Here is a 27845-nt window from a genome sequence, read left to right as displayed (position 1 = left end):
GACGACCCGGCTTCAGCAGACTACCTGCTTCTGGATCCGAACCTGGCTTGGATTACTACCTGTTCCTGGACTTGACCCCGGCTTGTACCTGCTTTGATTTCCTCACTGTTGCTGTGCGATTAATATTGTTGTTTCCTCAAATAAACTGCTTCATTTTACCTGCATTCCCATGTGGTCTGGTTTTCTGGCACCCTGACACACAGTTAGTAGTGATCAGCTTGGGTTAGGTCTGATGTTTGACCAAAACCAGAAGTTATGTGTTACTGCTGGGAGATTCCCCGCCTCGCAGCTGATGTAGGGGATGCCTCCAAATAAAGTCAATTATTATGCCACATGTCCAGATTAGGTCAATGTCATAGATCTGAAACTGCTATTTGGCCATATTTGGTCACGGGTACCCCTGCCCCTTCGTACACATGCAGCTATGGGGTGGGGAATCTCCTACCTGCAGCTCATTGGCCCAACTGTGACAGCTAACTTCTGGGTTTAAACCAAACTCAAGCTCATTCATAATAGACAATAACATTTTAATGCTTTTTAATGTATAACTAAAGACAAGCCATTTTCTTTAAATTTAGTATATAGAGAAAAGGGATTAGTACATCGGTCAGGTTTTTATCGCTGTCTGTAGCCCTGTTAGAGAGATTCACCCTTTTTCTTTGCCCTGTTTACTGTTATCGCTGAGAGTGAAAAATGAAAGAAAATCCAAACTCTTAAAGCGTAACTCCACTTTTGAACAATGAAGAGGAGAAAGTAAGTATACCTTCTCATGCAGACACAGCGCTTGTTATATATTTGATTAAACATGTACAAAATGAATACCAAACCTAGTTGGTACTAACTCAATGAATACCCTCTAAATAATCCTAGGTATGTGAGTAGTGAAAAAAATGGGTTTCAATAAACAGAATAAACATAATAAATATAAATTAATAAATATAAAATTATTATATACACCTACAGTAAGGGAAATGGTGCCAACAGAACCAATAAAGTGCAATATACAAAAGTGCATTGGCAAAAAAATCCAACGGCAGAAGTTTTGCCTTCCATTCTTCTTCTTTAGGGCTCTTTCACACGGCCGCTCCGTGTGAGAGCTCCACTGCGGGACTTTTTTTTCTTTTTTTTCACGGAGCGGATGACATTTGTGTCATCCGCTCCGTATGCCCGCATATCATCCCATCCGTTTGCGGATGATATGCGGACATAATGTAAGTCCATGGGCATTGCGGATGTCTGCGGATGTCAGCGGATGACACCGCTGACATCCGATTTTCCTTCCTTTCCGTTTTTTGAATGGAACAAAAATAGGGTTCTGTTCCGTTCCAAAAAATGGAACAGAACTGAAAGGAAGAAAATTGGATGTCAGCGGATGGTATTCCGCTGACATCCGCAATACCATAGACTTACATTATGTCCGCAAATCATCCGCAAAAGAATAGGATGATTTGCGGACATATGGAACGCCCGTGTGAAAGGGCCCTTAAGAAGATTACACAAGTTTTGCGTTTACCATACCTCCCAACTTTCTGAGATAGGAATGAGAGACACCTATTACAAAAGTATGTAGGCACAGGACAAACCCCCCTGCCATGCTCCCTTTATAGGAGAACTGAACAAAAAAATGATTAGTTACACCAAGTGCTTTTTTTTTTTTTACCACTACTATTCCTTTATATTGGCTTTTGGAATTTAAAAAAGCAACAATTTAGAAATTGGGTGATAGGTTTAGCACTGTAAAACACTTTTTGATAGATAGGTAGTACATTTTATATACAACTATATAGATCAGACCAAAATGAGGAACATATGAGGAGGAAAGAGGGACAGGGGGACTTTGTTCCAAATCAGGGACAGTCTCTTGAAATCAGTGACAATTGGGAGCTATGGGTTTACTGTCCTTTTAAAGTGGAACTTTACCCATTCTAAGAAAGTCCTCCCCTCACTCTAGTACATTTGCTAAAAGAAATTTAAAAATGTAAAAACTTTTTTTTGCTAAATCCCAGCCTAGGCCAGGATGACACCACAGGGGTCAGTACATGCGCTGACAGGATCTCGCTAACTGCCTCCCGCTATGTGTGACATAAACATCAAATGAGCAGTTTGCAAGATCTCACGCTTGTATTAATGCTCCATGTGGTCTAAGTAGAGATCTGGTAGAAACTAGCATTGTGTCTGTGCATGTGCCTGATCTCCGGGTACCAATAGAGACACTGGAGAAGAGCAGGGAACAGAGTACAATGAGCTTCATGGTCTGCTAAGCATGAGAAAGGGACAACTGTTAAAGCGGAATTAACCCCAGAACCAAAAAAATAGAATTTTTGTAAAATCTTACCGTAAAATTCCTTTCTCTGAGTCCTCTGACAGTCGCCGCCACTTCATAATCTTCACTAATAGGGGGTAATTGACCTTTGCTCCGCAGGAGTAGCTAGGCAACAAGATTTGTTAATATCAAAAGCTTTTAGCATATCACACCCCTAGGGGGTGGTCCCCTCACTCAATACCTCCCTGCTTCCTGCATTCTCAACTCAGTTTCAGTAGCATAGCAGTAGAGTACATAAACAAACCCCAAAAGAGGGGCGGGGGCGGCGACTGTCGGCGGACTCAGAGAAAGGAATTTTACGGTAAGATTTTACAAAAATTCAGTTTTCTCTTACGTCCTCCGACAGTCGCCGCCACTTTATAATCTTCACTAATGGGGACGTCCCAGAGCAGTGTAGACATGAGGGGAGGGAAAAAACGCAGCCGCGCCTAAAGCAACGCAGTACCCACATCAGAAAAAAGAACCTTACCAAAGTAAGAGAACCAACTGGGCAACAGGAAAAACGTGCTCAACAGGAGCAACATTCCAGGAAGAACAAGTAACCTAAGGGAAAAACACCCCAACAGCCAAGGACCCAAACAAGGGACCCTAAGGCACTGCCGCACTAAGAACCTTACGGCCAAAGGAAGCATCTGCCGATGCCTGAACATCCACCTTGTAAAATTTTGAGAAGGTGTGAACGGACGACCAAGTCGGCGCCTTACACACCTGGGCCACAGAAGCCTGATGACGATAGGCCCAAGACGTACTCAGAGACCTAGTAGAGTGCGCCTTCACAGGGAAAGGAGGAACCTTCCCCTTCAAAGCATAGGCTTGCACAATCGTCTGTCTGATACATTTGGCGATGGTCGCAGCCGACGCCGCCATGCCCTTCCGAGGACCCTCTGGAAGGACAAATAGAGAATCCGACTTGCGAAAAGATTTCGTCGATGACAGGTAAACTCTGATCGCCCGAACAACATCCAAGGAATACAAAGCCACCTCCTTTGGATGCTTAGGCTTCGCGCAAAGCGAAGGCAAGACAATGTCCTCATTGAGGTGAAATTCCGAGATCCTCTTCGGAAGAAAAGAAGGGTTAGGTCGCAAGACCACCTTATCCAAGTGAATCACCAAGTAGGGAGAGCTGCAGGACAGGGCCGCCAGCCTCGACACCCTGCGAGCCGAAGTGATCGCCACCAAAAAAGCAACCTTCTTGGACAACAGAGACAACGAGATCTCCCTGATCTTTTCAAAGGGAGCATGTTGCAACACGGACAGAACAAGGTTCAAGTCCCATGGAGGTAAAGGATCCCTCCGAGGTGTCACACCCCTTGAACAAAGGTGCTAACCAAAGAATTAGACGCCACAGGGCGTTGAAAGAGAACGGTCAGCGCAGAAATCTGACCCTTAATCGTGGCCAACGCCAAACGCTGGTCCACGCCCGTTTGAAGGAAAGCCAACACTCTCGATACCGAGTATGAGCGAGGGGAATACCCCCTGGACTCACACCAGGCAAAATACGCCTTCCAAGTACGGTAGTAAATCTTCCCCGAAGAGGCTTTTCTAGCCTTGATCAAAGTGGGAATGACCGCAGGGGAGAGACCCCTATCCTTCAGGACCTGGCTTTCAACAGCCAAGCCGTTAAAGCCAGCAACTGTAAAGCAGGATGGAATATCGGTCCTTGAGACAGAAGATCTTCTCGAAGAGGCAGATGCCACGGAGCGTCGACCGCCAGATTCACGAGGTCTGCGTACCAAGACCGGCGAGGCCAGTCTGGCGCCACCAGAATCACAGTGTGCGGTTCCGAGGCCAACCTGCGAAGGAGCCTGGACAGCAGCTGAATCGGTGGAAAGGCATACATCAGACGATACTGATGCCAGGGCGCCACTAACGCGTCTGAGGCGTCTGCCCGAGGATCGCGCGTCCTTGCCACGAACCTTTCCACCTTGTTGTTTAGACGAGATGCGAACAGGTCCACATCTGGGGAGCCCCACTTCGCGCACAACATCTGAAAGACATCCGGGTGAAGGGACCATTCCCCCTGGTCCAGGGTCTGGCGACTCAGATAATCCGCCTGCCAGTTTTCCACCCCCGGAATGTGAACTGCCGATATCGCCGGGACGTGCGTCTCGGCCCAAGACAGAATGTCGGCTACTTCCCGAGCCGCTCGGGCACTCCTGGTGCCCCCTTGGTGGTTGATGTAGGCCACCGCTGTTGCATTGTCCGTCTGCACCCGAACCGGACGGCCCTGAAGCCTGTCCGTCCAACGCAGAAGGCAGAGAATTATCGCTCGCAATTCCAGAATGTTGATCGGAAGGGAGGATTCCTCCTCCGACCAAGTTCCCTGGGCGGACAGAACGCCCAGAACACCACCCCAGCCCGACAGGCTGGCATCCGTGGTGATCACCGTCCACGACAAAGGACGAAAAGACAAGGACTTGCCCCCCGACACCGCCGGGGACTGGAGCCACCACAAAAGACCCCTTCGGGTGAGGCGGCTCAACGAAATCCGCAGATCCAGAGATTGCGGACGCCCGTCCCACTTGGCCAGGATCTCCGTGTGTGAAACCGGGCGAAGGGAATCGCCTCGAAAGCCGAGACCATCAATCCCAGACACCTCATACCCCTCCGGAGGGACGAGCACTGATTGTCCCCGAGGGACCTGACTTCGACCTGAAGTGTCCGGAGCTTGTCTTCCGGCAGGAAGACCTTCGCTTGAACAGAGTCCAGGATCATCCCCAGGTAGGGAAGACGAACCGACGGACACAGCGTCGACTTCGGAAAATTTATCGTCCAACCGAACTCCTGCAGAGTCTGCATCGTGATGGACAGGTCGTTCACCAGGCCCTGACTGGTCACAGACCGAATCAAGATATCGTCCAGATACCCCAAGACAGAGATGCCCTGGGCTCTCAGTAAAGCCAGGACCGGCGCAAGCACCTTGGTGAAAACCCGCTGAGCCGAAGCGAGACCAAAGGGTAACGCCACAAATTGATAATGATCCTCCGCAATGGCGAATCGAAGGTACCTCTGGTGACCCTCGAAAATGGGGATGTGAAGGTACGCATCCTTCAAGTCGATGGAGGCCATGAATTCCCCCGGAACCAGGGCAGCCACCACCGAGCGCAGGGATTCCATGCGGAACTTGCGAACCCGCACAAAGCGGTTCAGAGCTTTTAAGTCCAAAATCGGATGTACCTTGCCCTCCTTTCTGGGCACAGTGAACAGATTGGAATAGAACCCCCGAAATCTGTCCCGATGAGGCACCGGAACCACCACTCCCTGGGCCCGCAGGTCCCGCACCGCCAGGTGCAGATCCTGCAAGCGCTCCGGAGACAGCTGAAGATTTGAGGGAAAAAATCTGCTCGCCGGCCGAGAGAGAAACTCGATCTTGTATCCAGATCGAACGATTTCCTGAACCCACCTGTCCCGAATGCGGGCCAGCCAGGGTTGAAGAAAACCGAGCAAACGTCCCCCCACCCCAGAACCGGGTGAGGGCGCCCCTTCAGGCCGTATTGGCATGGGCAGCGGATCCGGACTGGCCGGACTTCTGCTTACCTGCCCACGGCTTCTTCTGGGAGCCTTGGCCCTTGAAGGGCTTGCCCTTATATTGCGACCGAAAGGACCCCTGAGAGGGCCTAAACGAGGTATTCTTCTTACCGCGAACAAACTTATTCTTGTGAGTTTTGGGTAAGAGAGTGCTCTTACCCCTGGAAATTCCCTTTATCAGAGTATCCAAAGACTCGCCAAAAAGGCGAGAACCCGCGTAGGGCAAATTAGCTAAAGTCTTGCGAGATGATTGGTCAACCGACCAACATTTCAGCCATATCAGGCGATGGTTCAATACCGTCACACTCGAGAGGCGTGCAGCCAAAGGGACTAAATCCAAGTCCGCATCACACAAATACATGACACCCTGATGAATTTGATCCACCATAGCCAATGTCGTCGGTGGAGCAGAGTCAGCCACCAGGGTGCGCCTGAGCACCTGTGCCCAATCCGCAATAGCCTGGGCCGCCAAAATGGAAGCAAAAATAGGCTTCAGCATAGAACCAGCAACCGTATAAGCATGACGGGCAAGAGACTCCAATCTGCTGTCCGTAGGGTCCCGGAACACCGGGGTATCATCAGCAGGGATCGCAGTAGATTTATTCAAAACCGCCACCGCGTGATCCACCTGAGGCGGCACACACCAACGCTCATCAGTGGTGGGTGTAAATGGATAACGCAGCTTGAACTTACTGGGCACAGTAAAAGGCTTCTTTAAATTGCGCCATTGCTCATCAACAGCACGCTGAAATTCCGCAGGGCAGGGAAAAACCTGGGCCGTTTTGCGTTTCCTTTGCGTCCCATAAGAAGACATCAAAGCAGGAGGACAAGGTTCATCCTGCAGATGCAGTGTTTCCTTGATAGAAGTAATCAACTCATCCATGAGTGCAAGCTCTTCAGGCGAGCCAGGGGGAGAATTATCAACCCCATCTACCTCAGCCTCCCCCTCAGACCCCCCAAGGTCCAGAGATGAGCGAGACCCTGAGAAGGGCACTCCAGCCATAGCAGCCCCATCGCCCTCTGAATCAGAGGAAATAGACAATCTGGGCCGATTTGCGGATCGATCAGCCATTAGCATCTGCACCTGAGAAGCCAAGTTCGCCACAATAGCAGCCAGATCAGCCCCCTCGGGGGATGCAGCAGCCCCTTGGCCCCCCACCAGGGTGGGAGGAAACTTGCAATACTGAGAATCCATGCCCCAGCAATAATTGAAAAAAGGAGGACTGCCCCTTTAAGACCGCGGCGAGCGTAGCCCACCGCACACTACTGTATGTACCGACCCCCACAGGGATAAGGACACTGAGCAAGGAAATACAGGAAAAAGAAAGGTAAAAACCTGGAGAGACCACACAGGCTGCTGCCACCGATCGCTGTTCCAGAGCAAAAGGAAGTGATGCAATGACCGACCGCCCTATAAAGCCTATGCAGGCTACACAAACATGGCCGCTCGGCTGAGGCATTTTAGGCAATGAGAAAATGGCGCCGACATGTGGCTGTATGATCGATCGCCGCAAAAATGTCTCCATTTCTTTAAATTCAGCACCCCCGAGTACCCGGAAGTGATGTAATGACATGACATCACTTCCGGGTACTGGCGGCGCCAAATTCAAATACTTACAGCATTCAAAACAGCCAAACTTGGTGTTTTGAATGCTTTAAGTGCAGAGGAGGAGTTTGGGGTCTTTTAGACCCCCAGATCCCACCACCACAGTACCTGTAGACATAAAAAAAAAAAAAATGTTAACGTCCGAAAATATCGGCAGATATCGACCGATACCGATATCCGATAACCAAAATATCGGTATCGGTATCAGCGGTAATAAAAAACTATATCGGTCGATCACTGGTACTGGCATGTCCACTGCTCTACTGACACCACCCATTGTCTTACTGACATCAACCTCTGCTCTACTGACATGTGCACTGCTCTACTGACACCATCCACTGTCTTACTGACATCGACCTCTGCTCTACTGACACCAACCTATGCTCTACTGACATGTCCACTGCTCTACTGACACCATCCACTGTCTTACTGACATCGACCTCTGCTCTACTGACACCATCCACTGTCTTACTGACACCAACCTCTGCTCTACTGACATGTCCACTGCTCTACTGACACCATCCACTGTCTTACTGACACATACCTCTGCTCTACTGACATGTCCACTGCTCTACTGACACCTTCCACTGTCTTACTGACACCAACCTCTGCTCTACTGACATGTCCACTGCTCTACTGACACCATCCACTGTCTTACTGACACATACCTCTGCTCTACTGACATGTCCACTGCTCTACTGACACCTTCCACTGTCTTACTGACACCAACCTCTGCTCTACTGACATGTCCACTGCTCTACTGACACCTTCCACTGTCTTACTGACACATACCTCTGCTCTACTGACATGTCCACTGCTCTACTGACACCTTCCACTGTCTTACTGACACCAACCTCTGCTCTACTGACATGTCCACTGCTCTACTGACACCTTCCACTGTCTTACTGACACCAACCTCTGCTCTACTGACATGTCCACTGCTCTACTGACACCTTCCACTGTCTTACTGACACCAACCTCTGCTCTACTGACATGTCCACTGCTCTACTGACACCTTCCACTGTCTTACCGACACCAACCTCTGCAACCTCTGCTCTACTGACATGTCCACTGCTCTCCTGACACCTTCCACTGTCTAAGACCGCATTCACACTGAAGCGGCACGACTTTGGAGGCGACCTGTGAAGTCCCATGCACCGCGACTTCGGCGCGACTTGCACGGACTTCATATAATGAATGTCTATGCAAGTCGCTCCGAGGTCGCCCCGAAGTAGTACAGGACCCTTTTTCTAAGTCGGAGCGACTTGTGTCGCTCCTATTAGAATGGGTCCTGTGCTAATCAATAGACCGTGACTTGTCAGGCTGACAAGTCGCGGTAGTGTGAAAGGAGCCTTACTGACACCAACCTCTGCTCTACTGACATGTCCACTGCTCTCCTGACACCTTCCACTGTCTTACTGACACCAACCTCTGCTCTACTGACATGTCCACTGCTCTCCTGACACCTTCCACTGTCTTACTGACAACAACCTCTGCCCTACTGACACTATCCATCAGGGCCGGACTGGCCTACCGGGATACCGGGAAATTTCCCGGTGGGCCGCCGGCCCTGGGGCCGCTTTAAAATTGTGGCCGCTTTAAGACGCAGCCGCTATTGTGGCCGCTTTAAGACGCGGCCGCTATTGTGGCCGCTTTAAGACGCGGCCGCTATTGTGGCCGCTTTAAGACGCGGCCGCTATTGTGGCCGCTTTAAGACGCGGCCGCTATTGGGACCGCCCCGCGGCCGCGCTGTGATGGCTGCTGCATCCCTGGTGAAGTCCGTACTATGTCAGCCGCTATGAGCGGCATGACGTCAGAGCGGCGGCGCCGGCCGGCGTTGGATCATGTGACTGAGTCTGTCAGCAAGACGGACGGTCACGGTGACGGCGCCGAGGGACCCACTACACGGACGCCAGCCCAGCAGCCCAGCACCCGGGGAATCGAGTCCGACTGTCACAGTCTGACCAAGTTAGTACTAAAAAAATCAGCAGAATTATTGATCCCATCCTCCGACCTCCACCAGACCACCACAGATCTTCTCCCTAATAGGATGGGGGGGAAGCAGTGGCGGTGGGGAGGATGGCACCCCCCATCACCACTGCCACCAATCTCCCCTCACCACTGCCAACGATTCCCACCCCCCTCACCACCACTGCCACCGATTCCCACCCCCCTCACCACCACTGCCACCGATTCCCACCCCCCTCACCACCACTGTCACCGATTCCCACCCCCCTCACCACCACTGCCACCGATTCCCACCCCCCTCACCACCACTGCCACAGATTCCCACCCCCCTCACCACCACTGCCACCGATTCCCACCCCCCTCACCACCTATTCCCAGCCCCCTCACCACCACTGCCACCGATTCCCACCCCCCTCACCACCACTGCCACCGATTCCCACCCCCCTCACCACCACTGCCACCTATTCCCACCCCCCTCACCACCACTGCCACCGATTCCCACCCCCCTCACCACCACTGCCACCGATTCCCACCCCCCTCACCACCACTGCCACCTATTCCCACCCCCCTCACCACCACTGCCACAGATTCCCACCCCCCTCACCACCACTGCCACCGATTCCCACCCCCCTCACCACCACTGATTCCCACCCCCCTCACCACCACCACCACTGCCACCGATTCCCACCCCCCTCACCACCACCACCACTGCCGATTCCCACCCCCCTCACCACCACTGCCACCGATCCCACCCCCCTCATCACCACCCCCTCATCACCACCACCGCTGCCACTGATCCCACCCACCTCATCACTACCCCTGCTGCCACCGATCCCAACCCCCTCACCACCACCCCTGCTGCCACTCATCCCACCCCCCTCATCATGTCTGCAACCTCTGACATCTCCTGTACCATGTCCGCACAGCCCCTGACATCTCCTGTACCATGTCCACACAGCCCCTGACATCTCCTGTACCATGTCCGCACAGCCCCTGACATCTCCTGTACCATGTCCGCACAGCCCCTGACATCTCCTGTACCATGTCCGCACAGCCCCTGACATCTCCTGTACCATGTCTCCACAGCCCCTGACATCTCCTGTACCATGTCTCCACAGCCCCTGACATCTCCTGTACCATGTCTCCACAGCCCCTGACATCTCCTGTACCATGTCTCCACAGCCCCTGACATCTCCTGTACCATGTCCGCACAGCCCCTGACATCTCCTGTACCATGTCTCCACAGCCCCTGACATCTCCTGTACCATGTCTCCACAGCCCCTGACATCTCCTGTACCATGTCTCCACAGCCCCTGACATCTCCTGTACCATGTCCACACAGCCCCTGACATCTCCTGTACCATGTCTCCACAGCCCCTGACATCTCCTGTACCATGTCTCCACAGCCCCTGACATGTCCTGTACCATGTCCACACAGCCCCTGACATGACCTGTACCAGGTCCGCACAGCCTATGACATCTCCTTTACCATGTCCGCACTTTTACCCCTTTTAACTAGAATTTGCTCTTTTATATATAAAGCCCTAAATGCTTTCATATCTATCTTATCTATGTATAATACACTCTTCAAATTTGCTTTAAAATGCATGGTTTTCCCTTTTATGAACAAGGAAATAATGGCGCTATGCTGTTGGGCCGGTATAATAATGCTATGGGGCTGGTATGACATTTTTTCCAGGGCTGAATTTTATTCCCAGTCTGGCCCTGCTATCCATTGCCCTATGCATACTGTACATGTTTTGAAACATTTTAAAATGTGTTTGAGCTTTGAGGTGCACACCCTAATAGAATAGGATGTGTACACATATGCCGCTGGGGTTCTTGCCTGTAATGCCGGCGTGGGAGGATTTGCAGAAAAAAATGAAAGATGAAATCAGTAAACGTCATCTTCAGCCATGGTAGCTGATATCTCTTGTAATCTAATTCCTCTTTCAGTGACCTGCTCCTCCTGTCATGTAAACATCTCTGCAGAACAGGAAACCAAATCACCATTTCCTATAGGCGGGGTGTTAACACAGAACAGATAAGTGATATCTTGCATGGTGACACACCCTGCATTGCTCAGCCTGTGGTAAAGAGTCTGCTGGGACTTGTAGTCCTCCTCCAGCCTGTGGCAGTGTTTTCCCCTCTCAGGAATGAGCTATTCCCATCCTTCTGCCTATGAAAAGAAAGAGCATTGTGTACAGAGCTGAGTAACAGGGCACACCCCACTCCAGCTGTATGTGGTACAAAGTAGAAGTGTATGGAGAAGGGAGGGAGGAGGAAGGAGACTTTCCCTCGGCCTTCACCTATCTACAGGCGGGGCAGCTCTGTACACTCTGCACACTCTGCGCACTCCGCACACCTACACTGCAGACCAGGCTCCTGGGCGGGAGCTTTATCGCGCACTCCATTGGCTACAGATTCAGCGAGGTGCGGGCTCTGATTGGCTGACAGCTTTCTTTTGTTCGCTATCACGACTGAGCCGCAGGACGTTTAAGTTGAGAGAAGCAGAAGTGTATGAGAGCTGACAGCTGCGGAAAGAGCGGCCGGCCAAGAGTCTAACTCCTCACCGGAACCCGGCAAACATGGAGCTGGAGAAAGAAGTGAAAAAGGTGAGCTGATGTCCTACTATGTGTTCTGTGTCACCTTCACCTCACACTGTCTGCATGCTTCCACCCTTCCCATGGGGGATGGCACTGGAGGGGAGCATTTCCTGCTTTGGGGGTTATTTACTATCAAGTCTAACTCTGCTATCATTACAATGCTTCTGTTTTCCTGTCACTGGTAACAGAGATATCAATGTAGCAGTGTGTCACAGCTGTCTGTTTTGTCTTTGTGTGCAGAAATTTAATACAATTAAACAAATAAACATAAAAGTTTAGGATAACAATACTTTTTTTGTTTATTTTTATTTATTTTCTTCCAAGTCTTTAAAAAACAAAAAACAAAAAAAAAAACTAGTGTTCTGCCCCCCCCCCCCTCTTGTCTACTTATTTTAAAGGGTTCAAGTTACACATTACTGTGTATATATATATATATTCTCTATCTTGAACCTTTTAGGACAGGAAATGAAGAGAAATCTTCCTTATGGGACACTGGGCTGCCAGGAAAATAAAGCGACACATTTTCACCTTTTTCTCCTCTATCCCAGGCACAAAAAAAATAAAAAAATAAAATAAAAACTTAAAAATATATATATGAGTTTGGGTGTCCTCTGAATTCTATTCTATTCAAACTTTAACTACTTGCTTACTGGGCAGGGCACTTAAACCCCCTTTTCTGCCCAGGCCAATTTTTGGCTTTCAGTGCTGTCGCACTTTAAATGACAATTGCGTGGTCATGCAATGCTGTACCCAAATGACATGTTTATCATTTTTTTTTTTTTTTCAAACAAATAGAGCTTTCTTTTGGTGGTATTTAATCACCACTTGGGTTTTTATTTTTTCCTGAATAAACAAAAGAAAGACCGAAAACATTTTGAAGGGGGGGGGCGATGTCTTTATAGTTTGTTATAAAATTTAGCAAACAGGTAATTTTTCACATTCTTTGATGGCACTGATAAGTGGCACTGACAGGCAGCACCAGTGATTCATCACTGATAGGTGGCACTGACCTGCACTGATATGTGGCACTGACAGGCAGCACCGGTGATTCATCACTGATAGGTGGCATTGACCTACACTGATATGTGGCACTGACAGGCAGCACTGGTGATTGGTCACTGATAGGTGGCACTGACCTGCACTGACAGGCAGCACCGGTGATTTGTCACTGATAGGTGGCACTGAGCTGCACTGGTAGGTGGGACTGGTGGGTACACATGTGGCAGCAGTGGCTCTTCCTCTTCGGGATTGATGTACCTTTGACAGCAGCTGGAAATCCGCTGATTACCAGCTCTGTTTACATCACATGATCAGCTGTCATTGGCTGACAGCTAATCACGTGGTAAGGGGTGCTGTAGCTGTCTTTTGTGTCGTGGGCATGAAGGGGTTAAAGTTGCACTCTTTTTAATCTAAATCATCTGGCTAAGTATAGGGCATATTAGGATGTTGACATTATTAGCATCCTTCCTCTTTATGTGTGCTGTAGGGCAGTGAATGACCCGGTCTGCAAATGTTTGAACTTAAAGAGGAAGTAAACCCTCCTCTGACACTTTTACCTATAGGTAACCCTTATCATAGGCTTACCTATAGGTACTGTAAATATCTCCTAAACATGTACCGTTTAGGAGATATTTACCTTACATGCAGCCAGTGACGTTTCTTCAGAGTCCCGTGCCGTGACCGTCGGCGTGCGCACGAGTGACGTCACCACGGCTCCGGCCAATCAGATGGCTGGATGCCGCCATCCCGAAAGACGGGCAACTGGACATGTCGCCCGTCATACAGGTGAGCGTGCGGCACGGCGGGGGCTCGTTCTAAGGTAAGTATTTCATAATGAGCTAGTATGCGATGCATACTAGCTCATTATGGGTTTCTCTTTCAGGTTGCAGGAAAAAAAAAAAACTTTTGAGGGTTTACTACCTCTTTAAAGCGTAAGTCCACCTTAACACTAAAATCCCTGCATCTATAGACCTTCACGATCCAACACTAACCTATCTAACCCTATAAAGAAGAAAGCCATATCGTTACCTTTTTTGAAGCCAATCTGACCCGGTCTTTAGCGGCGGAAGCTCTGCAGAAGACATGGCAAACAACGGCTGTAAAATGAATGGTAAGTGACATCGCCCATAGACTTCCTATGGGGCTTCTGTTGTCGGATGTGTTCTCTGCACTCACCTCCACAGCTCAGGGTCGGATCGCCTTCAAGAAAGGTAAGTATACTGATTCCTTCTTTCCAGGGCTAGATAGGTTAGTGTTAGATCGTGGATGTCTGTAGGTGCAGAGATTTTAGTGTTAGGGTGGACTTCTACTTTAAAGTGTTTCTAAACCCACAACAGTAAAATCAGTCAGTAAATGCAGTAAAGTATGCTTGTTATTACTGTGGAACCTAAGGGGTTAATCCACCGCATTGTGTAAAAATGCTGTTTGATCCTGTCTTCTCTGATCCCCCTCCTTCTTTATGCTTTCCCCAATCCATCTGCTGATAGAACAGAGCCTTGAGGGCACTCTGCACATGCTCAGTTTGGTGTTGGTAGCGAGTGTGGTGTGTTTTTTTTTATTTATTTTTTTTTTTTAATGGAGGGGAGGGAGGATGCATTTGATCAGCACAGGACCAATCAACACTGTCCAGGTAGAGGGTCAGGGGTCATGCAGCCTCATAGTACAGTCAGAGGAGACTGAAAACTCCTCCTACAAGCTTTAACCAGACACTGATAGAAGTCAAAAGACTGCTATATACTGCTGATGAGAAAAGGTATTTAGCGGTATATATTTACTTATAATAATTGAATTTCCATGTTCTGTGTACTGAGACCAGCTATAGTGAATGCAGGCTCCTGGGTTTAGTAACACTTTATGGCTGGGTTCACACATGTTGGGCTGCAGGTTTGTGCCTGGGGTCCGGTGCGTGTCCATTCACTGGTTCAAGTGCGATTCAGGTCCAAATTTTTGCCTGAATTGGTACCAGAACTGGACCCCAACGCTCACTGGACCCTTTTTCAATCCGGACTGGAGCCGCCCCGGACAACATGTGTGAATAGGTTCCATTGAGAGCCGGTCACACTTGCCTGTCATGCGGTTTGGATGCAGGGAAACCCGCATTCCAATTCTCATATGTGTGAGCTCAGCCTCAAAAAAGAGGGGGGGGGGGGGTAGAAGTGTTGACAAGTCATTTTCACGTGCATTTCAAACGATTTTATTTATTTTTTAGGGGGGGGGGAGTTTAACAATGGAAATGCTTACTATGCCCATTACTAGGTGCTCTTATTGAAGTCTATTGTGGCCAAAGTGCACATCGAAGCCCATGTACTTTTTCAAGTGACACTATGCTGAATATAATGGAAATCCTTTTTGTTGAATGTTAAAACACTTCCGGTGAAGCTTTAAATTGTTCTTCAAATCACTTAAAGAGGATCGTCAATCTGGGGGGGGGGGGGGGGGGAGTTGGCAGCTACAAATACTGTAGCTGGTGACTTTTAGACCCCGTTGACATCTGGCATTTTGGGATCTCGAACAGAATTGCTGCAATCCCAAATTGCACTGCAATAGTGGCAAAATGCACCACGCATGTTCGGGTGGCATTCATTTTCGATGTCTCCTACACATGGTGAAGTTTTCTGGTACAAGTACTTGTGGCAAACCACTTTGTGTGAAGCTTGTCACCTGAAAGAAGTTCCTGCTCCTTTTTGGATGAGGAGACCCAATGCAGTTTGCTGCAATTGCTGCACGATTTATCATGGCAAAACAGCACCACTTTTAGGTGCCCCTGAAAATGAACAGCACAAGAACACACGTAGTGCTTTTTGCCACTATCGCAGTGCTTTCTGGGATTGCAGTGCTATATGGGATTGTGGGCAGAATCGCAGCGATTCTGCCTGAGATCCCAAAAAGTCAGATGTGAACAGGGTGTTAATAAAAAGACATGTACCTGTCTGGGGATCCAGCGCTGTCCCCAGTTCTTCGACAGTCATCGGGTCCCTGGTGCCACCATGTTTACTGTAGAAAGCTGGTGGTGACTCCTCTCAGTTTAATCTCCGGCTCCCCACTACGCTCTGTGAATGGAACCGCAGCTTCATGTGACCTGTGACTTTTCCCAGGTGGTTGCGGGATGTGGGGGAGGAGAACTTTTACTGGGATCGCTGTGGCAATTCCAATGGAAGTGGGAGTGCGTGTTTGCCAGAAATGGGTACCATGAATGTACACCTTACTCACACATTGCATCTATACAGTGTACAGAGCACTTCACTCAGGATCTTGCTTCTGCCAGCAAGCGCCCATCCCTAAACAAGAAGCCTGTAAGAAATGACACTTAAAAAGGAGCTCCAGGCTGATTCAGAAAAAATTAAAAATCAGCAGCTACAAATGCTGTAGTTGCTGACTTTTAGTATTAAGGCACTTGCCTGTCCAGGCATCCAGTCGTATCCTCACCCGAGCCAATTATTCAATCAGCTATTGGGTGCTTGCACTGCCATCTTGACTAAGGGAAACCTGCAGTGAAGCCTTGCGGCTTCACAGCCTGTTTCTTACTGTGAATGGGCCACAGTCTTCTGGGACCTGTGAAGTATCCAAGAAGGCTGTGTGTGTGGGGGGGCGAATTGGGTTGGAAGTGGGAGCGGGTACCTGTCAAAACCAGGTACCTGCTCCCTCTCCCCCAAAAGGTGGCAGCGGAGGGGGGGAGGTGGCAGACAAACCGACTTCCTTTTTTGGGTAGAGCTTTGCTTTTAAACTGGCCTTGGATGAATTGAAGTTCAACTGGTCCATCAGAGATTGGCTAAATTTTGATCAATGTGTGGCTGCTCCTGCTCGATAGAAGTTGATCTGATTATCAGCTTCTGTGGAACAGGCTTGTTGGAATTTTTTTTTTTTCTCGATCAGAGTCTGCAGCCAAAGCAGACCCTGCTGTTAGAATAAATAAAATGACTCGGCCAAGAGCCCCTCTGTCGACCTACCTGGACTGTGTGGGAGTTTATGTTCAGCCCCCTTGCTGAACAAAGCAGACGATCCATCTTTAGCCAGCTTTACTCTGTGACAAGGGGGCAAGTCTTGTCCTGTGTCAGATGCCTGGTCTAATCCCTGGCCCTTACATTACTTTGTCCTGTTAAGAAGACCCACAGTGTGGCATGGGATGCAGGTAACTAAAACTCCTGGAAATGTCAGATGCTGAAGATTCTCCAGAAAGCCCTGGGTCTTGAAGAGACTGAACAAAAGGGCTCACTGTCTGACAAAGTGGTAGATTACCTCATTTGCTGGCTGCTTTTTTTTTTTTTTTTTTTTTTCCCTCCCTCCAAGGAACTGAGTCACTTTTTGAATAGAAGTTCTCTTTGAGAATAAGAACTTTTTATTGAAGGCTGTTTTTTATTTCGGAAGCCCATGTATGCTGCATATGTTCAGGAAGCTGAAGTGCAATGGATTTTGACTTATTGCTATTGTTACTAGTTTTTATTAAAGGCCAACTGGTCCTATTTCATTATATTGAGAAAAATTCAAAGATTTACCAGAGTACTGAAAGAGAAAAGTGATCTTTCAGTACACTGGTATTAGGCATTTAAGGCACAAAAATGATCACATCAATGTTGAGTGACTGTGATCATCAGCAGGAAGTCCGATGTAAATTGTTTCCCAAATTTGACCATAAGCATATTCAGTTACTGACATTCTCTAGAAAAGCATTGCATCTTGTGAAATAAAGTACAGTTCCTCCTAGTGTTAGGCTGGTCATACACTTTCTCTCATATTTCTCTTGTTCATCCCCCCTGGCCATACATTGTTGTCATATTTCTGTTGAAGCAGCACAGATGGGTGAATCTCTCCTGCTGGCTATTGTATCTTGACACATGCCACTGTTGGGATGCCTGATCAATAATTGTAGCTGACTGGATACAGCCACTGTTCAGCCAACAATCTTTTCCCCTGTCTCCTTCTGTTTTCAGATCAAAGTTTTCAGATCAAAGTATGTCAAGCAGGATGATGCCAGCAGGGCCACCCTTGGCTCAAATCTTCTCTGGTTTATCAGAAACTGGCTGAATTTTGGGATGTGTATGGCCAGCTCTAGAATTGTAAACCTTCACTGTTTATACTTTGCCGCATCCTCAAAATTACTTAGTCACTGAGCAGAAATGTGCTTGTCCTGTCATTTCTTGGCGTACACAGTTGGCTGGCTTCTGTTGGACGAGCATGCTGGAAAACCAGTACCCGACTGGCTCCCAATCTGCGCTCTCAGCCAATGACCGAGCGCTGATTGGAGTGTTCTGACAGGGGGGGCTGTCCCCCTGTCAGAACACAATAGCTCAGCAGGGGAAATCGCTGTACTAATGTCGGATCGTGAGTGCCTCCGACCTGAGCTGCTAGTTTAAAAAAGAAAAACCTGATGGGGTGTACTAGGCTTTAGTTCACCTTTTTATAATATAATATATATATTGATGATAAATGTACATCATTTTGCAGGTAAAAAAAAGTTTTAATTATTTTACACTGCAGCCTGTAAATCATGATGCTGATCACGTGTGCAGTATCAGGCTCCTGCAGGCACCCAGTACAGCTGTCTGCCCATACCCCCCGCATGGGCAGACAGTTATTGAATTGCAGGAAGTGCAAGCAGATGCATTATAGATATATTTAACACCCTAAAGATGGGTGTAACATGTTACAAAGGTGAACTTCTCCTTTAAGAGCAGAGACTGGAACCTGTAAAACTCAGAGGAGGACACCAGGCTCAACCTTTGCTTAAAGGGTATGGGGTGCTTCCAGAGCAGTGTTGCATTACTAGAGGGGTCTCCAGCTTCTGTAATTCCCATATTCGCTAGAATATTTCTAGCGCTAATTTCCATTGTAATTAAAGAGCCACTGTAACATTGCCCATTCAGGGCAAAGTGACCATGTCAAGTGTTGGTCATGCCATGGAGGTAAACTCTACAATCTGTGCTCCAAGTAATAGTGGGGGTTCCCAAATATGGGGGAGCATGTAACCTCTCCCATGTGACCGTGTTTACCCGGCATGGACTCATGTAGCAGGGAGGTTGCGTGGATCAATAAGTATACCTTTCTGGAGGATAGGCTGGATTATAAAGAGACCATCTTACTTTGTATTGAACAGGCAAAGTGACCGTGTCTCTTTTTAAGAATGTTGTGTACAAGTCATGATACTGCTTTAATGGCTGTGACATAGATGTATTACTGAATACCATTGTCAAGTGTTTACACCACTGGATTACAAAAATAGAATGCTAAAAATGGAGAGTGGGAAAGAACAGTGGCATTCCAGGAAAACAGAGATTTATTGACCAGTGTTGACATGCAGGAATATTTTTAATGTAAAAAAAAATGTAACCATGGCAAATCTTTAGACCTGGGTTTGTCCCTGGCATGCAGGAAGATTGGCGAAGGTGACTGCAGCCTTATTTATAGTACATATTGAACTTCTACAGTTTATCATCACTTAATGCTTGTAATGTGTTTGGTGACTGTAGTGCTGTATTTACTGATATAAACTCTATCCATATATTCATTAAAGCTTGATTACCTTAACTACTAGATTTGCCCACTGTGTGCACTGTATAATCTGTATGTGGCCGCAGTTATATACAGTACTGTGTTCTGGCAGTGTTATGGAAATCCTCTCGCTCTTGAAACCAAATCTAGTCAAGCTGAGCACTGCTCAGCCATTTACAAGGAACTCTGTATTTGAATGCATACAAAGCTTCTTCTGAATGGCTGAGTTGGAAATCGTGAAATCATTTGCACACCTCTCCACCTCAGCCATTCAGGAAAGCTTTGTATTCATTCATAGAATGCAAAGCTCCCTGTGAATGGCTAACTAGTGCTTAGCCCAGTGATGGCGAACCTTGGCACCCCAGATGTTTTGAACTACATTTCCCATGATGCTCAACTACACTGCAGAGCACTTGAGCATCATGGGAAATGTAGTTCCAAAACATCAAAGTTCGACATCACTGGCTTAGCCCGACTCGATTTTATTCTATGATTGAAACTGGAAGTTCCTGACTCGGTTTCGAACAAAGGATTAACAGAAAAAATAACTAAAAGCTGGAGATCCACTTTAATCATTTGTGCTAGGAGACACACTGTACACAGTTAGCTTCAGACTAATTAGTAGCTCTCGGATCAAGATCCATTCTGTTACTATACGTAGTGTAGAAGTTATCCAGGGATGTATAGAGCAAGAGCAACACCGGCCTGCTGGAGAACCTATCCATTTGTTATAGAACTTCATAGCATTTAAAACCAGTTTATAAAGATTTTCCAGGCACTGTGGCTTCTTTTAAGAAAACTTTTGCTTGGGGAAAAGCTGGTGGTAGGTCTAGGAAGAAGTTTCTGTTGAAGATAAACAGGGAAAGTTAAAATTTTTTGGCATGTTTATTTAGAAATCACAAAGAAACCAAAATATGGTACCAGACCATTGCCTACTTAGAATAAGGTCCTGTGTTGCCAAGCTTTGGGCTATGTTGATGACTTTGGTTTGGCATCAGCTTGAGATGATTTTGACATCATTTAGAATTGATTGACAGGTGCAGCTGACCTCCAGAGCCACATTTGACCACATTTGACCTTATTCTGGTGTGTCTAGCATTTCCACAGACTTGATTCCCAGAGATGTATAGGAATCTAAACCTTGTCTGATCCAAACAGAAGTTTGACACTGGTCACCTAATGTTTTATGACATTTTGTTACACCCGTAGCTTTGTCCTTAGCAGAGATGTTTAGGGTAGAACCTTCTAAAACTTTCGTTCTATCCATGCTGGTAGTTGGGACAATCTATCAAGGCAAAGCTGTCATGGAGGTATCCTGGTAGTATTACTGGGAATCTTTCTAAAAGAATGTGTCAGGATGATAATTTGTCCCAACTACTAACCAGGAAAGAAGTAGTGTTTTAAAAGGCTGCGGCTTAAGAGTTTGTAGTTGGGAATTTAAAATGTATCTCCTACCAAAATATTTTATTTTTGGGCATGGTATGGAACGGTTAAAACATCGATAGAACACCTTTGAGCTAAATTGGAGCAGAGACTGCGAGCCAGGCCTTCTCATCCAACATCAGTGCTTGACCTCAAAAATGGGCTTCTGGAAGAATGGTCGAATACTCCTAAATCTTGTGGACAGCCTTCCCAGAAGAGTTGAAGCTGTTATGGCTGCAAAGGGTTGGCCAACTCAATCTTGAATCCTACGGACTAATGCTGGCCATACACTAGCTGAAAAATCGTTCAAACTAATTTTCGAAAAAAGAAAAATTTACCTAGAGATCAGACGATCGTGCCATCATGTAATGACCGAATTTTGAACGATAAATCGTTCAATGGACATAAATGAATCATTTTTTCGTTCAGTTTGTCACATATGCCTAGTGCAAACAGTTTGGGCGAGAAACACCTTATCCATTCTATTTATCTATTTTCCAAATTGTTCCTTTGATTTTTCGGCTCTGAAAAGATTTTCTGTTTGTGCCCATTAACTGGACGAAAAACTAATGAACGGACCAAATGACAGATTTTTGAACGATTTTTCGGCTAGCGTATGGCCAGCATAAGACTGGAATGCCATTAAAATTTGTGTGTGTAAAGTCAGGCATCACAATACTTTTTGTAATCTAGTGTATGTATGTCCAAAGGACTAGAACTACAACTATTAAAAAAAAATAAAAAAAGTTGTTTTAATACAGCAGACATGTTAACATATATATCTTAAAGTTTTGAATTGAGATTTATTTATGCCATGATCCATGAGAGAATATCTAATATATCCAAACCTATATAGTACAGTAGTTTTGCATAACGGACTCTAACTCCATGGTACTTTAAAATTACGACTGGTTATCTTGTAGCAAAGTGGTGTTTCCGTTCAAGTATTAAAGTGATCTGTTTGTCATAAATTTTATTCACACCCATAAGCCAGTTTCTGATGGGGTTTATACACAAACTACTACTGTTCACAAAGTTACTACACTGAACCAAAATGATGTCCTTTATTCTACTCTGCATGTTAGTCTGTTTATCAAACCTTATGAAAGTGTTCGGGGGAAGACTTGTTTCAGAGAACGAATCCTATTTTCCCTTTGGTGGTAGACTTGACTATATTACTAATGTGGTTCACGAAGAAAGAGCTGTCGTTTTCTAAGCTCTCCTTTTCTAGGAGGACATTTGCCCACAATGATACAGAACCTTTGCTTCTGGGTTACATGCCGTGAGCAGGTGCTGATAAACCACAATGCAGGGCTCTTTAAGCTGAATTCCAGGCAGATCTAAAAGACAAATTAATGTTAGCTCTATATTCATAAATATATCCTTGCATGTATTTTTGTAATACAAGCAATGTAAGTTCCTAAATTTAACTTGGTATCCGCATGAGAGAAAGAGGGAAAGCACAAGAAGCCAATCGGTCGTGCGGCAATGCAATGGGCAGGATGATAGGAGGAAGGAGCAGAGTGACCCCAATATGATGTGCCACTGCTTTTCTTTTTACTGCCCAGTCACAGACTGGGGGAGGGACAAGGTTGTAAGGGTGGTATAGCAGCAGTTGTTCAGGAGGTGCTACTGCTGCCTCCCTGGCAGCTGTTTTGTGTCCCCCCCCCCCCCCCCCCACCCTTTACAAATCCGCAAGGTATGGCAGGACCACGATGCCATTGCATACCATGTGTTTGGCTCATTGTTTGGCGCATCAGATACAGCAGGTGTACAGCCCTGTCAGGCTGTAATGTTACAACCGCAGGGGGTGGTAAAGCCCACTGTTTTTGCAGACCCCCCCCCCCCCCCAGCCACCAATGTGGAAGAGCCCTTAGGGTTAACTTCAGTAGAGAAAACTCAGGTCTCCTGTGATGCTAGGCTGTGTATATCTTAGGCCTCATGCGCGCGCACACAGATGTTTTGCAGCTGTAAGTGGCGTAGGCGTTTTCAAGCTGCAAAAAGAACCCAGGGCCAGCGTGTTCGGAGGACCAGCGTCAGAATTGTAAAAACGTCCTGACGCTGCTAAAGGATGCTTAACGTTGCCTATACATACGTTAAAGTTAAGCCACGTTCTAGGTTTTTGTTTTTTTATGTGAAAATCAATGGTTCCTTATGGGAGCCCATTGATTTTGAATGGAAGTCGCATCTGGGGAGGCCACCTTGTTACAGGGGGCATCCAGATTCCGATAAACCCCCTGCCCGCAGACCCCCACAACCAATGCCCAGGGTTGTCAGGAAGAGGCCCTTGTCGTCATCAACATGGGGACAAGGTGCTTTGGGTGGGGGGTGCAGAGCCCCCCTGCTCAACAGCACCCCCCCCCCATGTTGAGGGTGTGTGGCCTGATATGGTCCAGGAGGGTGTGGGGACGCTTACTCGTCCCCTCACCTTTCCTGGCCTGCCGGGCTGCATGCTCTGATAAGGGTCTGGTATGGATTTTGGGGGGGGGGGGGGGACCCACGTTGTTTGTTTTTTTTTTTTTTTTTTTGTCGTGGGGCTCCCCTCAAAATCCATACCAGACCCGAAGGGCCTGGTTTGGAACCTGGGGGGGGGTGGATTCCTAGACTTTTTTTTTTTTTTTCCATTTTTGGCGTGGAGTTCCCCCCTTAAGATCCTTAGAGCGCAAGTCGCACCACAAGTGTGATCATCCTGATTGAACTTGGATATGACTTCCATTCAATGGGCCGAAAGCCGTATCAAAGACGGCTCATAGGCAACCATTGATTTTGAATGGAGGCAGAAAAACGCTACTAAAAGCCAACATGGCCAAATGTGCAATAACGCCAATGGAAAAAGCTACTAAAAGCACGTTTTTTACAGCTGCCTTTTCCTGGCGTTAGCAGTGGCTCTGCAGCTCGTTTTTTTCTAACTCCCTGTGTGCATGAGGCCATAGGACTGGGTGGTCAGAAATAAAAATCCTTTGGTAGGTAAAACGGGTCTCTTGTATGTATGGAATTTAGCTGTTTGCCTGGGCTTGAGCTTGAAGTAGCAATAATGGTTTTAAGACAGTGAAATCTGTATCTATAGTTGGTGTCAGACTAAATTTTTTTTTTTCTAGTTTCCTACCTGGACAGGTTTTACTGCAGTTAGAGGCCATGTTGGAAAGATCCTTTAACTTCCTGTCTGGAAAATGCGTTTTTTTTTTTCTTTTTTTTTTTTTTATTCCATATATGGTAATATTAATTTGCTTAAACATCTAAATATTTTTCCATTAACGTTTTAGCTCAACTGATGTCATTGTTTGCATATTTGTCATTGTTTTGACATGTGAATGTCATCTGGGGATGCAAATGATCTGATTTGTGACCTTTCTAGAATAAATCTCCACTGCTCCCTGCCATTTACAAAACCTTTTAGTAATGAGTCATCTAAAAATACATTAGCTGTCAAAATGGTTTAGAGTTTACTTACTCCTAGATATTGTGTACACACAGCAAAACACCAGAAAGCAGCAGATGTTTTGCTGTGTGTCCATTGGATAGACTGTGGGACAGCCTTACTTTCTCTAAATCTTGGAACATCTTTGAAATTCTGTACTCAAAAAACTGTTAGAAGTGTCTGCTTGCAAACAGGCTTTCCAGAGAAAAGGTGGCAATACCAGAAAATCATTGAAGTGAATCTGTTTTTGCCTATGCAGGACAAAACAAGTTCATATTTATGTTCTCCCTTAACTTTCCCTTCAACTCCCTGTTGCTGCCAAAAGCAAAAAAAAGCCAAGCCACCCTGGGTAAGCCATCTCTCTCAAGATGTAAGTAACAGTGGACTATGGAATTTCCAACATGCTTTTCCCCTTTGTTTGGTTTTCTGTATAGACAAAAAGTGGTACCCAGTGGATGACATTCTGTACCCTGGGCTTTGTATGTTTGAAAATTAAGCACCATCTGCCTCAACTTGGGGATGGGGATACTTTGGCATCTTGTACTAGAAGATCTTGTCCTGGCACTAGTACAAGGTATTCCCTTTTGCTCTTGACCGCTGAATGAAGCGGTAGGGTTGAAAAGCAAATGGACTTATGTTCTAGTGGGGGAAAGAGGGGGGGCTAAAGCAAATCCTTTTTCTCTATCGTTCATTGACAGACGCAGCTCCATCTACTCAGACTATAGGTTATGCTCCTCCTATCAGGAATAGGCAGTAGACAGGAAAAAAAAACGTAACCACGCCTACGGGGGCTTTCCCTGCAGGCATAACCCCACATACCCTGCTATCATCAGTTTGTTTCTGCCTAGTTTAAGGAATAGGACCTAGCTTCCTGCTGGGACTTAGGTCTTCGCTTTTATGGGAAAGTTTGTGAATCACTGAAGGTGCACATTCGCTTGTTTTCGAAAGCTAGGACCTTCGCCTTTCTGCAGAAAGGAGTTGGCTCTGGGCACTATCAAAGGCAAAGTTTCGGCTTTGGCTATATATTTCCAATGCCCGTTAGCTATGCATGTTTGATTCGTACTGTTATACAGGGAGTGTGCCATATGGCTCATCTGAGAAGTTCCCGCTATGAACTATAAGAGAGGGGGTTGGGACTTTGAGTGAGAGACACGACAAGGCGTGGGGGGAACAGAGAAATCACATTTATTAATACACACATATACAGTAGATAAAAACATAGCATATTGGTGTATGTATATTACATCAGCAGAGTAAAGGCGAGTTTTTGGTCCCAGTTCCAGTATACACAAAACCAGCATGGCAAAATTTCATAAAAAACATATAAAATCATGATCATCAATAGACTACAATGGTCAATAATATTGAAGTATTTGATTATTATATTAACATCATTGGACTCGACGCGTATCGTGGATCATCTATACCACTTCATCAGGAGTAGATGTCTGTTTTGAAAGAAATATGCATAAGGAAATAGCAAAAAGGGAATATATGCAAACTGGAGGGATAGGGAAGCAGAGACATAGTCCTCCAATCCCCAAAAAAACTTGCGTAGCTTACAGGTGGTTGCTGGCATAAGGAGCAGGCATGGCTCGGGTAGTCTCCCATGGGAGCTGAGGGCTTACAGGGAAGGCAGAAGGACCAAAGCACGCAACACAACAAGAGCAATGTGGGCTAAAGTGCATACGTGTAGATAAGATACACATGGCGGAGAACATGAGAAATCTGTCAAAATGTAAAAAATATATATGAATATATAAAGAGGAGCAAGTAAAACAATAAGGAACCGGGGGACAAGTAACCTGCTCAACCGGCGCTAGCACACAAGATTACAATGTAATGTAAAATCACATAAAATCATATAAATTGAGCTGCTGCTATAACAGGAGATCATGTAGAAAAGGTGCATATAAAATTTACAATAGACCGATATAGCAAACTATAACGCACTAGCAGCGCTAAAACAAAGTGCAATACAGGAGGTAAAGTTCATGCATAGTGCCCGAAGGGTATCCACTGATGACAGTCCTAAGCACATATGAATCCTTGTTCCTGAACTGCAACGGACCCTCCACCACACCAAAGTGCACCCCCTTAAGTGGATGCACTCACCAGAACTTGGATAAAGGAAAGCTCCAAACAAATGCCGATCACCCACTGCAAGTAGATCATACGATCTCCCCTTGGCCAGGACCGATCAAACTCCAGACACAGCACCTAATAGACCTCGGTCTCAGCGGTATGTGTAGCACGCCAGGATTCAATGATGGTACATGTGGGAATAACAGATCTCATAGAACAGCACCGTTTGACTAAAAACCTCTTTATTTTCCCAAGCAAAACAACCCCTGTAGATATTGCACTTACATGTCATACAATCAAGTTAAGGCATGAAAACAATAGAAGAGAGGCATGACCTGCGTCCCGGAGCTGGTCCCCTTAGTAAGGTTCGTCGCTGGTACCTAGCTGGAACGAGCCCTCGGGTCCGGCGTCTGACGTGGATCGTACCTCGTGACCGTGTGACCACGCCCTGACGTGTTTCGTCATCAAGTGACTTCAACAGAGGGCGTGGCCACGTGGGAATGGTCACCACTATTTAAGAGCAACAGAGGGGGCGGAGGCTCCAATCGGCCATATGACGCGGAACGCTCCGCTATATTCGTCACATCTGCCCACTCTGCAAGCCATACCGTGTGTTACTCACTTCCGCCCATACTTGGCGTCCCCACCATCTCCAATCGGTTTCACTAGCCGCTTCCAGTATCCGGAGACACACATGAAGCAGGCGTTCAGACCATCGGATCATAGGCGGATCATGCAGCCTTTATATGCACAAAAACACAATTTAAAGGCAGCTGCATTAACATGTTAGATACAACTTCTGTATACACATAATACACTTGAAACACATAATATACATTAAAATAATATCCCTAAAGCATTAAAACATTGGGTTCCGCCCAAAATGGGCGTCACTGCCATCCCCGATCTGATTTGCTAGCCGCTTCCGGTGTCACGAGACACGTATATCAGGCATTCAAACCGTCGGATCACAGGCAGATCGTTCATCTTATAACTTTAAAAAGGGAAAAAACAATTTATCAGCGGCTTCTTATATTTCATTACATGCCACTTTTAAATAATACACTTCACACCAAGTTATATATTATAAAAACTAGGGATGCACCGAATGTTCGGCGGCCGAACATTGTTCGGCCGAAAATAGAAAAAATAGCACTTTCGGTGTTCGGCCGAATAAGTCAAAAGGCCGAATAATTTTGTGCCGAATAATAGGGCTGAACGATAGTCGATATGATATCGACTATCGTTCTGTGGCCGTAGGCGATATTCATATCGCCGAGGTCACGATATTTACAGGGGGAAGGGACTCGGAGGAGGACAGGAGGACTCTCAGACTTCCGTGAAGCCGGGACACTTCAGCGGTGAGCATACATTACATTACTCACTCGTGCACTGCAGCCCGCC

This window comes from Pelophylax lessonae (genome assembly GCF_965119305.1).
Source record: "Pelophylax lessonae genome assembly, chromosome: 4".
NCBI classification, from domain to species: domain Eukaryota; kingdom Metazoa; phylum Chordata; class Amphibia; order Anura; family Ranidae; genus Pelophylax; species Pelophylax lessonae.
This window is presented reverse-complemented; position numbering follows the sequence as displayed.